Below are 14,793 nucleotides of genomic sequence, written 5' to 3' on the forward strand. Positions count from 1 at the left end.
GTCAAGCATCTGCAGTACTGTATTTCAGCCAGTCCATCTGAGCCGTCTCACAATCAAACTCTGCATTAGATTGGAAAATCTGTTTACTTACTTTAGCACTTCATGTGCTTTGAATCCGCTTTGCAACTGCTCTCTCCTTTTCCAGGGTTGACTCAATGTCAATTTGCAAAACCACTCAATCTGAATGTTAACATACCATTTGACTTTTGCTTTCATTTGCTGTTTTACACTTTGTGTTTAGTTGATTCCAGGAACCAAGACATTTTGGTTAGATTAAGAAAAGGATCATGATTTCAGTCAAAATACACCCTGTCAGGATGTTGACCATAAGTTAGAAAACCGGATTTTGTCCATTTTATTAACCTAACTGCAAGATGTAGCCATTGTTATCAAGGCTATTTTCTGTTTATGAATGATCAAAATGGAAGACAACGTGCCTACGCAGCGTACTAGACGATGGAGGAGGTCCCTACTAGTCTGTATGGATGCGAATAATGTACGTTGATAACAAGACCTTTAAAGGGGCTAAAAAGTCAGTCATGACCCTCTGGAGTAGACTGAACCAGTTTTCTGTATATGCTACAAAAATGTAAAAACAGCTGCTGCTTTTTGTACATCAGCAGACAAATTTGACTTACTTTTGCAGGTCTTTAGGCTGTGGTGGAAACACAAATGGCCAGTGGGTCTGAACAATCCTTTTAATTTATTGAAAAAGGTTACTGGTACCAACAGTTTTGGGTACTTTTGGTAGAAATACACAGAAATAGCTGTGTAAACTAAAGTTCCTAAACGTCTTTCAATCACACGATTCCAATAAGACACACCGGGGGATCAAGAGAAAATGTAAAATATATAAATCAGAATTTATTTATCTTTTAACATGAAATGATTTATTATGGGCAATACATAAAGTACAGCCCTCAAACGTGTCTTCTGAATTCACTGTAACGTGCTTACATGACCTAAATAATTGAAAGCAGTAGCATTGAATGCAGAAAATGGTGCTATTTGTAGCAGTTGGGAAAAACACAGCAATGGAAAAACACATCCTGCGAAGAAGAAAAAACGTCAGGTCATAGCGTAATCCTGACAAATGGTGCTTCCTATTAGAAGATCAGAAGGAAAGGGTTGTGCTAAAGGATGTCCTGTGACTACACAGTGATTTAAATTGATATGGAAAAGTACTGCGCCTGACCTCATCTATCTGCCACGTTTGTGACCTCTGCTGTCACACTGATTGATAGCAATAGAGTTTTGACAAGAGTGCAATGTGTAGTCTGGGATCACATATCACACCTTGGCAATGCACTTGTGTGATTTTATTATGGCGTAAAGCTGACACTCCTCTCTGTTTTTGCTTACATAATAATCATATCTATGTCGACTTAAAGCATTTCAACTGATAATTTACTGTACCTTGCATGCTGAAAAACCACCGTCTCTCCCTTTCACTAACTTCAATTTCAACTTCAAACAACAGCTGACCCTTTGACTGAGGCCAGAAGCCAACATGTAGATTTACAGCTCACAATCACAACCATCAGCCACATGAGTGAACAGAACCAACCAAACATGACCAACTGGTCTAACTCTACTAAATAGAAGTGCTTCCTCTCTTAAGGGGCAACTATCCATTCATGCGCAAAGAATAAAATGCTTATAATTAATGTGAACAACACTGTGCAAACATAAATTGCAGAAAAAAAATGTTATGTCTAATCAAGACAAATGGATGGCTGAGCTCTTGAGAATGAATGCTGTGAGAGCTTCATGATGTAAAGTACAGCATGAAAATCAAGAAGTAAGAAAAGAAAAAAATTACTAGCTTAATGAGTGTACTGCACTGCTCGGACTTTGAAATGACTGCGCTTGTTCATGTAAAGAGCAGAAAATGGCTGCTTGAAGAGTTGTGAGTTCTTGTTTCTTACACAATCATTACGGTTTCCCATTGACTAGATACACATCATTTGAGAAAAGTAGGGAAGCTTTGTCTTCTCGAAATTTAACGTGAGGCTGATGATGAGTTAAAAAAAAACAGAGTGAATAAGCATCTTGGGCTTGATACAGCGCTCTCTGCAGCCCTTTAGCCTTGAAGAGTGAAAGTGATTTTTTTTCCTTACTCATTCGGAAAGTGAAATACAGCTGGCAGACTCCAACTGTGAATAGGCAAATAAGCCATGCAACCTGATGATGTAACTGCAGCTCCAAAGTAAATGTGTAACTTCCCTGCCTTACTGTGGCACTCAAACCAATTAAATGCAGGTCAACCTAAATGATGAGCAAATCGGAATAGAGAGCCATTTTAGTGTGCACTGAGTGGGTGTGTGGATTAATAGGTGCTGGAAATGCTGTAACCATTAATACCCATTACATTAAGGTGTTAAAAGCAGGATGTCTTTGACTTGCATTAGCTTGTCTCCCTGACTGTCTGTCTGCTTCTCTATCTGGCAGCCCATATCAGCCCAATGGAGAAAGCTCCCATTGTTTCAGAGTAACCCTCAGCCCTTCCTCCCCCCTCGGTGCTATTGGGAAGGGGGATGTTGGTGGGGGGGTGCAATGGCAAGGGCAGGCTAAACAGAGACGGTGACCTCATCGTCCTGATCCACCAGTGGTTACCAGCAATGCCGGGATTCCCGAAATGCGGAGGAGATGCAAACAAGGATGGGCATTGTCCAAAAGAGGCAGCCAGTGCCCCGGGGCAGGAGCGAGCTGAAACTGAGGAGAGACTGAGGAAGTGCTGTGTCAGGATTGTGACACAGAATATCAGTGAAACTCCACTGAGGAGGACGAGAGGCAGGGAGGAGGGATCAGAGGTGGGAGAAGGGGAAGAAAAAAAAACAGCTGCAGAGCTCAGGCAAGTAGGCCAAGGCCAAGAAAAACTGGACAGAGTCTCAGCAGTTCTTCTTTCACTAATAAGATAAAAAGGAAACTGTAAACTGAACTGATGTTCTATTTAAAAAAAAAAAAGTGAAGCAAGCATTATTTTATTAAAATTGAAAATACACAGCTGTGATGCACATACCTGACACTGCGATATGTGTTCTCACTGCAGCAACTAAAGTACAGGAACAAGAAAGACTTCTGTATGTTAGGGCAGTAGTGCAGGAGGAACACTCCCTCAGTAATTACAGTTAAGATGTCCTCAAGCTTCGTCGTTCACCTCAAATGCTCCCATGGAGCTACTCATTGGCCAATGACAGAGAGGCTGAGCTTGTACGGGGCGGCTCCCAGGTGAAGCAGGTTGTTGCTGAAAAAGAGATTGGTTGACTTTTCCCCCATAGACAGAAAGACTCCTGTATGTGCATATTTTAAACCAAGTGTACAATTATGCAAGCTTTTCTGTGAAACTGTACTTAGGCACAGGGCTGGGAATGCCATTAGATTTGTAGATATTTTATGGGATTCATCAGAGTAAAAATCTGATACAAGTTAGAAAACCAAACCGAAGCTATCACAGTTAAATTATTGTTATATCAAGGGAGCAAGAATGCCTGCCTCAAATGTCATGGCCATCCATCTGGGCAACTTTATGCTGTTTCAAGAAGTCAGTCAAACTAAGAATGTCTGTACAAAATTTAGTGACAATGGAAGAAGTTTAAGACATTTCACAAGACAAAAGAAAACTCACAGTTCTCACAATTAGAAATTGTGATCTAAAGCAAAATAACAAACAAACTGACTGACTTAACAACATCTAGCATCGCCCTAAAGCCGTGCCACTAGGATTGCTAAAAATTCACAGTTGTTGCCAACTGCAGGACACTGCACGAGTCCCTCTCAGATTGTACGGAATGTTCTGACTTTGAGTTAACAAGGTAGTGCTTGAATGCTGCGGAAAACATTGGTTGAACATAGAGAGAGGGAGAATGCAAAGCACTGAGCCAAAAAGCAATGTTCATGTGTTGCAATGTGTGTGTGTTTGTGTGTACACATGTGAGTCTGTACAGACTCTTCACTGAATTGATTTTACACGCTCTGCTGAAGGCTGTGTGTGCCAAAACAAATCTATGTTTTTTTATTTCATGAATAGGATAAGCCCTGCAGAAAATGTACAGATTTGATACATGAAAAAACAAAAGATGCAATAGTCACAATCTAGGATATTTGAAAGCTAAGATTTAACATTTGATGAAATGAGCTGAGAAAAAAAAATCCATCTACATGCCCTCTAGAGCAGTCTGTATATAAGGAACATCTTTCTTAGGGCTTTATCCACAGGGGGTAGATATCATAGTCCTCTACAATAGTCCCTGGTTCAATCTGGCCCTTATAATCCAATTATTTTGTCACAACACACTGGCTAAACCTGTGTCAAATGATTAAGCCTAACCTTGGCTGATGATAAAACCTGCCACTTCTAATAAATAAACCACTGATACATTCCTTTTTTTGAAAACAGCACATATCTGTAAGGGAAGCAATTTATAATCGTATTACCTTAAGATATTAGGATTTGATTCAATATCAATGTTAAAAACTGCATATTAAAAATATATTGGATTAGCATTAGGATTTAGCATTTTGGGTATTCATGTCGCAGTGTATCCAAGTCAATGCTGAAAACACAGTCAAAATAGCACAGACAGAAATATTATAAAACACTATGCCTTTTAAAACAAAATGCTACTTCTTTCTGCCTGTTGATTAATTTACTCAATTTACACCTTTTCAAATGAGACAGACTGGCAGTGTGTGGTTTTCAGCTTCAAGAAAAATGTTTGCTCTTAAAGTGAATTAAAGAAAATAGTTCACAAAGGCACATGAAAGATTTAGTTAAACAGTCTTTTAAAGCTATACATGCTCCGAGACAAGATGAAAAATATGAGCCTGAGCAATATGAAAAACTGGGCCTTTTGAGTTCTGAAGATGCTGTATTTGTTGAGAAACCTACTATGAATTATGAACAAGAGTAAATATGCTTTCACTGGCTGTGTGGTTGTCACTGCCACTGCTGCCTGGCAACATCAGAGCTCTGTATTCTGAATTATCAGCAGCACGGCTGGCACCTCAGTCCTACTGGCCTGCTGTCCACCTGCTATAATCTCATTATACAGCTGAAGAAAGTGGGTTAAAGCCTTAATATATGGGAAATGGTTAGCAACATCACATAATTAATCTAGGTAGGTTTGCGAACTAGTATCACAAAAGTCTCAGACCTGATAGTGAGACTTTGGAGCTGATGTTGCTGTGCTACTCGTCAATGATCTGTCTGTTCCCTGCTAGCGAAGTCATTCAGGGAACTCAGATACAAGTAAAAATGAGCTCCTGTATGGTTTCCTTCGCTGTACTTTTAGTGGTTGTCATGGTTACAGAGCGCTGATAGAAAATTGAACCATCATAAACTATGAAAACTGTGGTAGTTCTCGCATTTATATTAAAAACAATGGTTTCGTCGGGAAGCGTCACTGTCAGAGTTTGTACGAGTCCGAAACGCATGGAGAAGACCCGTGTCACATGTTCTGCTGCTGTCTCAAAGCATTACGACTGCCATCCCTAAAGCTGCACCATGGCTAAAAACAACCTACATGGTAAGGTTCTCTAACTAAACAGAAAACTCCAGTTTAAATCTGTGAATTATTGCATCAAACGAATAAAGATATTTCAACATCTGTCACGGCACAGTGATTCCTTTAAGCTACAATTTCAGTGAGTCGAACGCATTGTAAATACGTTGAGGATAAGGGAAGAACTCAACAAAAACAGTGTTTTCCTTTAAGAACAAAATGTACACCTAAATTGGGCATCTTCACACTGAATAGACCCAAGTTGACAGAATTATGTCTTCCTGTGCCATCCGTCTGTACCATCTTCGATCCAATATTTATCTTAGGCCAATGAGAGAGGGACTGGCATCTGAAAATGCAAGATAATTATATAGGCCAAGAGAAGATATTTGTTTTTACGTCTTAAATGTGATTTTTATAGATGCTGGCAACCTGATCCAATAAATCGCTGTAGACTTGAAAGTGTGAGGCATTAAAAAACTCCCAAGTATTAAATTAATCTCTGTTAGTCTCTAATTCAAGTGTGGGCTCACACCCTGTTTCGCCCCCGGAGAGTGCCAAGTGTAAGATCATGCTAAATTGCTCTTGTCATGTGTTTAAGACACTTGGCATTCTCAGCCCAGTGTTTTTTCCCTATGATCCTTGCGGTTTGTGTCCAACACAGTGCAACTTGTTGACAGAAATAGCACTTTTCTTACTACTTTTGATGTGGTTCTGACAGCTTTAGCCAGTACTAATCCATAGGGAGGGCTGATATTTTTGATTGAGATTGCCCCGTCTGAGTCTTGACACTTGTTTTCTCCCATCTATCATTTGGTGTTTAGGAATTGTCAGAGGCCTTTCCATCAGCCATCTCTAGTAGCAAACAATGTCCTGTCCACTAAAAGCATTCCCAGACCTGCCAGTAGGTAATGCCAATAATAAACTCCAATAAAAGCTGGAACACATTATTCCCCAAAGCAGGAAGGAAGCAGGAGCAACAGTTGGTACACTATGCCCAGGTTGACATAATCTTGGTTTACAGGCCATCTGAGGTCCATTGTTAGAACCGTAACAGGGGACGAGCTGGAACAGCAGATAGGAAGCGCTTACCAATGCTTGGCATCCAGGATTACCAGAGGGTAATGTGAAGCAGGGAATGTTTCCCTTTCCTAGATAGGAGGAATGCACAGATTTCTTTTAGACTCTTTCTCTGAGGAGTCTTAATTTTGAGGTAAAATAAATGAACTGTAAATAGATACGAAAAAGTTTCACAGCACAAACTGATAGCAAATTAGTCTGACATTTGTGTGACTGATGCTAAAGCTTTACAGAATAAAGCCAGTGTGTACTGTATATTTCTTTGTACTCCACCAAGGAACATAGCGGATTTATGTGAAGATTGGTGTACATTTGTCCTTCTGTTAATCCTTCTGTGTTCAACATTACTGAAAAATGTACTAACGAATTTGGATGAAATTTTCAGGGAAGGTCAGAAATGACACAAGAACCACCTCATTAGATTTTGGCAGTGATGCGGCTTATAGTCTAGATCCACGGATTTGTTAAAGATTTCTGTATCATTACAAGGTAGCAGCATGGCATCAATGTAATGCTACATGTCCACTAGATGCGTTTTTCCCGCATGTAAACACGCCGTATCTGAAAATCGCCGGCATGATGGGCGAGTTCTTGAGGCCAGTAGCCGGTGTTCAACTCCTGCCAACCTTCTTCTTGAACTATCGTGCCTGCCCTTAATTGGACAAACGCATCAATTTGGGAGCTGTTTGTTCCTGGACTTCAAGCGACATTAACAAGGCTTCTTTGTTGCAAACATCCTCTTTTATTCCAACAGTTCAGTGAAAGTATTTCTGAAAGCATTTGAGGCAAGAAATAACCTGTGCAGTAGCTCAATCTGTCCTTGTTTTAGTTCACCAATGGCGAGTTTAGACGTTGGATGAAAGTTTGGCAATGCCTCAGACCTGCATTGAATTTGCATAAAGTAGGAGTCGAGTCTACTTTATGCAAATAAGATGCGGCCCGCTCTGGGGAGATGAACCGGATCGCAGCTTGAAATGCACCGCAATCGGACCAGCATGCACCGCTTAGACAATGAATGGGATGTGGGAAATTGCCGGCTCTAGTAGACACCTTTACTATGACAACATATGAACGCTATGTCAGCTGCCTGCTGACGAACACGATTGCAATCCTGCTACAAATCAACCGCTGTGGATTTATCGGGACTTATCCATCAGAAATCATACAAGGACTGAGCAGCCTTAGCTCAGTACTGTTCTCTCTTAGTGCTTTTCTTATTCTTACTGTCAGCAAATCCAATGAAAATACTAAAACCAATCATGCATTAGTTGTGCACCATGCTACAAAATATTTAAATCTATGAAAACAGGTCACAAATACTGTATATCATTTTTTTAAGTAAGGTATAGTAATTTCTTGCAACTTCCTTTGACAGCTTGGCACTGCAGTTCTCAAGAAACATGGGGACTATTTTTTAGTGTGAAATGTAATCCACATCATCCTCGTTCATTAAGGAACATGTCACCTTGTCCACCAGTGTGGCTCATTTATGTGTCTGTTTCACTACTTGTAAGGGGGCACAATTAATTTTTCATTTTCATTTACTTTTGATATTTGTTAATAATTAGAAAAATCTTGACTCACCAAATTTGCTTTAAGCTTTGTAAGTCTACACTGCAAATTTTACATGACACCCAGTAAACACCTCAGACTGTATATTAAAGATGGTTGATTTGTGAACTACTGTTATGTCAACTTGAATCTGAAATGTGGGCATCACCATCTGGGGCGTCTGTCATCCACATGGTATTTATTGATGTAACAGATTAAGAAAAAAAGTAGGGTCATTTTTTCATATACTTCTATACATTTGGGCTTCTTTTTGCAGCTATAGAAGTGGTAGCCTGTTGGCTATACGTGGTTATTGCACTTCCGCAATGGCATCAATTTTCAGAAGAGGAGGCTACATTAATCTTTAATTTACATTCTGTGGTCAACAGTCTAGAATCTGTCATACCCACACTGTGTACAAAAAACTATGCACTAAATTAAAGGGGGAAACAACAGAAGCACAGCAGTAAGGTGATCACACTCAAAATGACCTACAAACTGAGGACAACATAAATTAGTTTAAGTATGGGTTTCTCAGACAGTATGTCTGTGTTCTTCTTGCCCTGCACAAATACAACATGACGTTTATCAAAAATGAAACATCTTAGTGTGTATAAAGTATGAATATGAATTTAAATACAGCCAGGTCCATTAGTATTTGGACAGTGACGTAAATTTTGAATATAAAAGTGTAGAGACTATGTAAAGCATGGCTGTAATTCCTTGAGAATTAGTGCAATATTTTTGTTCAACTCCTTGAATTAAAGGTGTGCACATCAATCACATCTTTACTGCTTTATTTCAAATCCATTGTGGAGGTGCACAGAGACAAAATGATGAAAACTGTGTCACCGTGCAACAACTTTTAGACCTGGCTGTATAGATTGGGATACCTGAGGCACAGCTAGATTGGCACTACCCTCATGAAGCAGAAGAGACTATTTAGTGAACTGGAATACGGACATTTCGCTGTTATTGTGTAAAAATCCAAATCTACAACTTTCTCAGTTACTTCACACAAATGTAGCACAGTGTACTAATTAATAGCTATCCAGAGCCAAACAAATTCTTGCACTGCAATCGACACAATCTCTGGAATTTCCAGCGTAACTAGACAGAGCCTGCCTCTGCACCTCACACCAAAGCATTGCATATGCATGATAGCATGATAAGTGGAAACATGTTGAAGCTGTGTGGAGAGCGGCTACTGAGGCTAACCCCAGGTCTCGGGCACATGCAGACTGAGAAAGATGCAAAACGTTGGGGAACTCCCAAAATGTTTAGTGCCTGCACGCATCACTGGACAAGTCTAGACCAGAAAAATGATACATTACACACAAAGAAAGGGGACAGCGGGGTAGACAAATAGCAGTATTAAGAGAACAAAAAAGAGGTGCAATTAGAAATACCTGTCCTTATGTGCTGAATACTTACTTGTATCTCACGGTAGGATAAAGAAGATAAAGATGTATTACATGTTCTTTGGCTACATTTAACTCTGTAGCAACAAATGATCACAGGCAATAACAAATGTTTTTCCACATTTGAGAAACAGGCTGTTCAATGACAACTTCGCTTTCGTTCTTAAGGTCCTGCATGCATTCAAGCACCATAAACCGACAACTTTTGCACCTGAAAGAGTCAACAGATCCTAACAACGTCGTTACAGCTGCACACATCAGTGGTGGAACATGCTAGAACATTTTCTCCTGCAGTGGGTTTTCTTGCTCCCTTCGATGTCCTTGATGTCACTCTGAGTGAAATGGGACTCTTGTGCTGTTTATCCAAATCAGCGTCAGCGATCTAAGATACACATGATTTATCCAGACTCGGCCAAAACATAGGAAACCTGTATGGTTCTTTTATGGCCTCTCAAGTTGCAATACCTATAACTCTCTGTAAATGTGGGTGTGTATGGCAAGTGTGTACAACAAAGTATTGAAGGGAATGGGCGACAGAGAATTCAAAATGACAGAACAGGGCACCGCAATAAAGCAAAAACAAGCAACATGCATCACCATAACGATCATACTCAGACATTCTGCAATCTGTGTAATCAACACACAACTTCTATGTCAAACACTTACACAATCAGCTCTGTTCAATGCATTCATATTTTTGGGGGGATATTCCATGCAAATATTGGTACATTGTTAGTCACCATTTACTGAATTGGGGAAGAAACAAGAAACCTATGATGCAACATCATCTACGTAAAAAGTCAAGTAATATTGCTCTCCACCTTCCCTCCCTTCCTGCCTCTTTCTCTGTCATTTCCTTGTCTCTGGCCATTTTTCCCAGCAGCTCGTGGGCAGACCTGCTCCGTTGTATTCCTGTCACTAAGTTTTGGTAACACGTCTTTCCAAACTCTCTCCGCCCCTGCACTCAGGCCAAGCTGATCACTGTTAGCACTGGCTGAAGTAGGGTGTGTTGTCTCTGATAAGCCACAGAGTGAAAAAAGATCTACTGAACTTCAGATGAGAAACTCTTGATAAAAGCGGTGATTAATCATTCTTATGCATTTTTGCCAAGCAGTCTTTGTTTTGCCATTGCTTTATCCGTCAGTATTTGTTGATGACGACCATGAGGCAAGCTTGAATTACTGCCTTGCGGTTGAATACCTCCAACAACCAGTCATGTTGCAGTTTACATATATATATCCATCCCGAGCCATACAATATGAATAGTGAAGTCTTTGAAGTGTGGTAGTTCACTGAGAGAAACAAAAGCTAGTGTCTGGTTTCTTGTATGTTCACATACTTACAGATGTTGCTGCAACAAAATTCCAAAATGTCAACCACGGATTCTTCAACCCAGCAGGACAGAAGAGCTACAGCTAGGCATTAGTGTTTATTAGTCACCGAATCGGTATTTGACTAGATGTGATAACAGTCATAATCTCTCCTTCGGTTCCAGGGATATAGTGCTGAGTAACGACCGGAAAAATGTTTCTTTAGAAAATTATGATGTCACAGTGAAGTTTATGTTGACAAAACATAACACATCACTTCATCATTTCATTGTAATAAGCATTTGTATGAATTTAGGCCAATATCAGTGAATTAGTTATGACCCAACAGGGTTTCATGAAGTCACAGTGACCTTTGACCACCAGAATCTAATCAGTCCGTCCTCAAGTCCAAGTGAACATTTGTGCCAAATATTAGGAAATTCCCACAAGCATTCCTGAGATATTACATTCAATGAAAATGAGACATATGAACAAACTGAAAACCACAATCTCCAGGCAAGTTTGACAGAAATGATTTTTCTGCTACACAAAACATAAAGCATAAGTTAAGGTCTGTCATTGTGACATGTAAAAGTTTTAACTGAAACCCCACCTATTCACTCATGTAAGATAAAATACTGCATACTCAGAGGTCAGTTTTAGTCAAACCTTAATATACTACCGTTCAAAAGCTTGGAGCCACTTAGAAATGTCCTTTTTTTGAAAGAGAAGCTGTTTTGTTCAATGAAGTTAACATTAAATTAATCAGAAATCCAGTCTAGACATTGTTAATGTGGTAAATGACTATTCTCGCTGGAAATAGCTGCTTTTTAAAGGAATATCTCCAAAGGGGTAAAGAGGAACATTTTCAGCAACCATCACTCCTGTGTTCTAATGCTACATTGTGTTGGCTAATCGAGTTGAAAGGTTAAATGGTGACTACAAAACCCTTGTGCAATTCTGTTAGCTCATGAATGAAAGTGTGAGTTTTCATGGAAAACATGAAATTGTCTGGGTGACCCCAAACTTTTGCATGGTAGTGTACAATATAATATAAATGGATTTTTAATTCAGTTCAATTTAATGTTATATAGCACCAATTACAGTTCAAATTGTCTTAGGGTGCTTTACAGAACCCATAGGCCTGATGGAAGTGAACAAAATAATGATAACACTGCTCAGTTTACTCCAATGCTAGCATTACAAAGCACTGATAAGTAGAATCTATAACTCTGTTTCAAAAACCAAACAAAAAAGGCTTTCAACATTCAGGTAGGTTTTCAACATAAAGGTAGGATTAAAATGTCAGTGTGTGTCAGCAATATTGCTGGGTAATGCAGCTGAAAAGTCTACAGGGTGACCCAAAAGTTTGGAAACAAAGTTTAACTGCAGTGTCTATTTGAGTTGGGGGAGCATGAATTCACTCTTATTTTACCAATTTTTGTTACAGCATAATAAAATAACTTAAAAGCATAGTATTTGCAGAGTGCAATAACTCGGAAGAAAATTAATAGAACCACAAGGTCCAGGTATGCTGAAGCATAACTTCAAAATGCAGGCCATCAGTGTTAGATTTCAAAACTCTTGATGGTAAAGTATCTGACAGTTTTAATTTTTTTTAAACATCCAAAAGTACTATGAGGCAACATTTACTGGCCAGTTTGAGGAACCTTCGTAAGCATGAATGAAGATACATTCCAGAAGATACCAGTGTAACCAGTTGGTGGAAATGTTCACAATTTCGTATAAGAAACAAACATGAACATGTCGAAATATGTTTGTTTTACACTAATCTGATACTCTTCTGAATATATCTGTGGTACTGATTTATTGAAATAACATTATATTATTTGGATTATAGACTTTTCATTTGTTTCCAAACTTTTGGGTCACCCTTTATAACAATAATGTTTTTATTTCCTGTTAGTGTAATTGCAAATTTGAAAATTATTGATAATTTCTTAATAATCTATGTTCAATAACAGTTATAAAAACAGCACATTTTGAATTCAAATACCTTTTTTAAATTTAACCGCTATATCATGGCACACAGGGAACGATTTCAGTGAGAACACAACAGTAAAAAAAAAAATATACAAAAGAAAAAAAACGTATGTCTATGCAAAAAAAATGAAAAATAAAAATAAATAAGGATGACCAGTGTGATCACACTTTAGGTTAAGGTTCACAGCGACTCACATAAAATCTGTTAGCCTTTGAAGGTAACCAGTCTCCTCCAACCACAGCCTCCACCACGGGAGGACTGTGGGCGTGAACCGAGGTGAGGAAAGACCCACTTGGCGTGGATTAGCATCCCTCAGGAGACCTGTACGAATGCCATGGCAAGAGCAACGGAAACTGTTCATAAGCCAGAGAGTGACGACATTTCAGGTTTGTTCATGCAATCGAACTTTTCGTTATGAGCATCTAATGTTTGAGCATCTTTGCTAGTTTCTCTTTTTTAAGAGAAACTAGCAAACATTCTGTCAAATTATTTTATTACTGCTATAGATGAAATGTCTATTGTGAGAACATATTGCTAATGTTTTCCTGTCTGATTTTGATTTAATATTCAATGTGCCATTTGACAACACAAAACCAGGCAACAAACTGCAGTATCACTTTAGCCGTATCAGATCTGTCACATCATCACGTTTTGTTACCAGCGGGTGAAGGGTGATTTACCAGAACAACAACTGTAATTGTACCTCAACATTCTAACACCAAGTATCTGTTCATGGCACTCCATTCAGACAAAGAATCACAACACCACAAATACTGTTAAGGACAGATTGTCCACTCCTCTATTTGCTTTCAAATGCATCCATTTGCAACAAGTAGAAACATTTTTGCCTTTAGATGAGGTTCGAGGACACTTCACACAAACATTGTAGGCAAACTGCAGTCTATATTAAACTTCTGTTGTATTTCACAGCATTACTTTTAGCTGAGTATACCTAATTAACTGGCAACAGGGCTATATACATACACACTGTACACACATTACCATGCACCAAGGGCTTGATTATCCCAGCCTAACAAGCCACTTCGGTCACCCGCATTTTCAGGGTTTACATTCATCTTCAGTTCCCATAGTAAAGTCAACACAGCATGTTGTGTACTATTTAAAAAACAGTCTCGACATGATCACCACAATTTAGGTAATCTCTGATAAACCGCCTTTCCACTACTGAGTGGTATCAATTAAGTCTTTAGGTTAGACAGTCGTAAACTATCAGAGCGGTTAAGTGCTGATTAAAGTTATGAGGGCAATCATTGGTCAATTTAAGATTTATCTCCATGATAAAAGGAACAATGGCTCCCTCTCTGCCCGAAATAAACCCATTAGAGCAGCTGAAGGCTTTCCACAGCCCTAATATAATTAAGAGTCGTGAAGCTGCTGAAAGGGCTAACATGAGTGACCAGTTAAAAACATGCCTTTACACTACGAATTTCAAAGGACTCTGAGGAGGGCAGCAGCTCTGGTGGCCAATTAGCCGCGGTCTGGATGCCATTTAGCCTACATTTGCACTTTCCAGTCAACCCTTGCGCCCTAGCAACAATGTAACAGTGAACCTCAATAAATTTGTGGCAGACTTTGCTCATATTCCATGGCTCATGGAACTGTTCTGCTATAAAAGGTTTATTTGTGGGACATGTGGCCTCTCATCATCCAGCTGGAGTTTTTAATTCTCTTTTATCCCTCATCCATTGTGGCTGAATGTTAAAAGGACTTTTCTTAATAATCCCGGAGGTTTGAGGATTTCTTCTTTGATGCTGCCTTAGTAGTTTATGTTTGAGTTACTACACCCTCTAAAGGTGATGAGTAAACCCAGTGGAGGCTTCAGTGATATTTTTACATTAAAGGGGGACAATAAATGATACAAAAAAATGACTGACAATAATTACATAATTAACATGCCTGCA

General features: G+C 39.2%; 1 protein-coding gene across 1 annotated transcript in view; it reads right to left on the reverse strand.

Annotated features, from left to right (window-relative positions):
- The window catches only part of babam2 (BRISC and BRCA1 A complex member 2), a 111,452-nt gene that overhangs the window by 80,050 nt on the left and 16,609 nt on the right, over positions 1-14,793 (reverse strand). The gene's annotated exons all lie outside the window — the stretch shown is intronic.

The sequence above is a fragment of the Acanthochromis polyacanthus genome, chromosome 1, assembly GCF_021347895.1.
Source record: "Acanthochromis polyacanthus isolate Apoly-LR-REF ecotype Palm Island chromosome 1, KAUST_Apoly_ChrSc, whole genome shotgun sequence".
NCBI lineage: Eukaryota > Metazoa > Chordata > Actinopteri > Pomacentridae > Acanthochromis > Acanthochromis polyacanthus.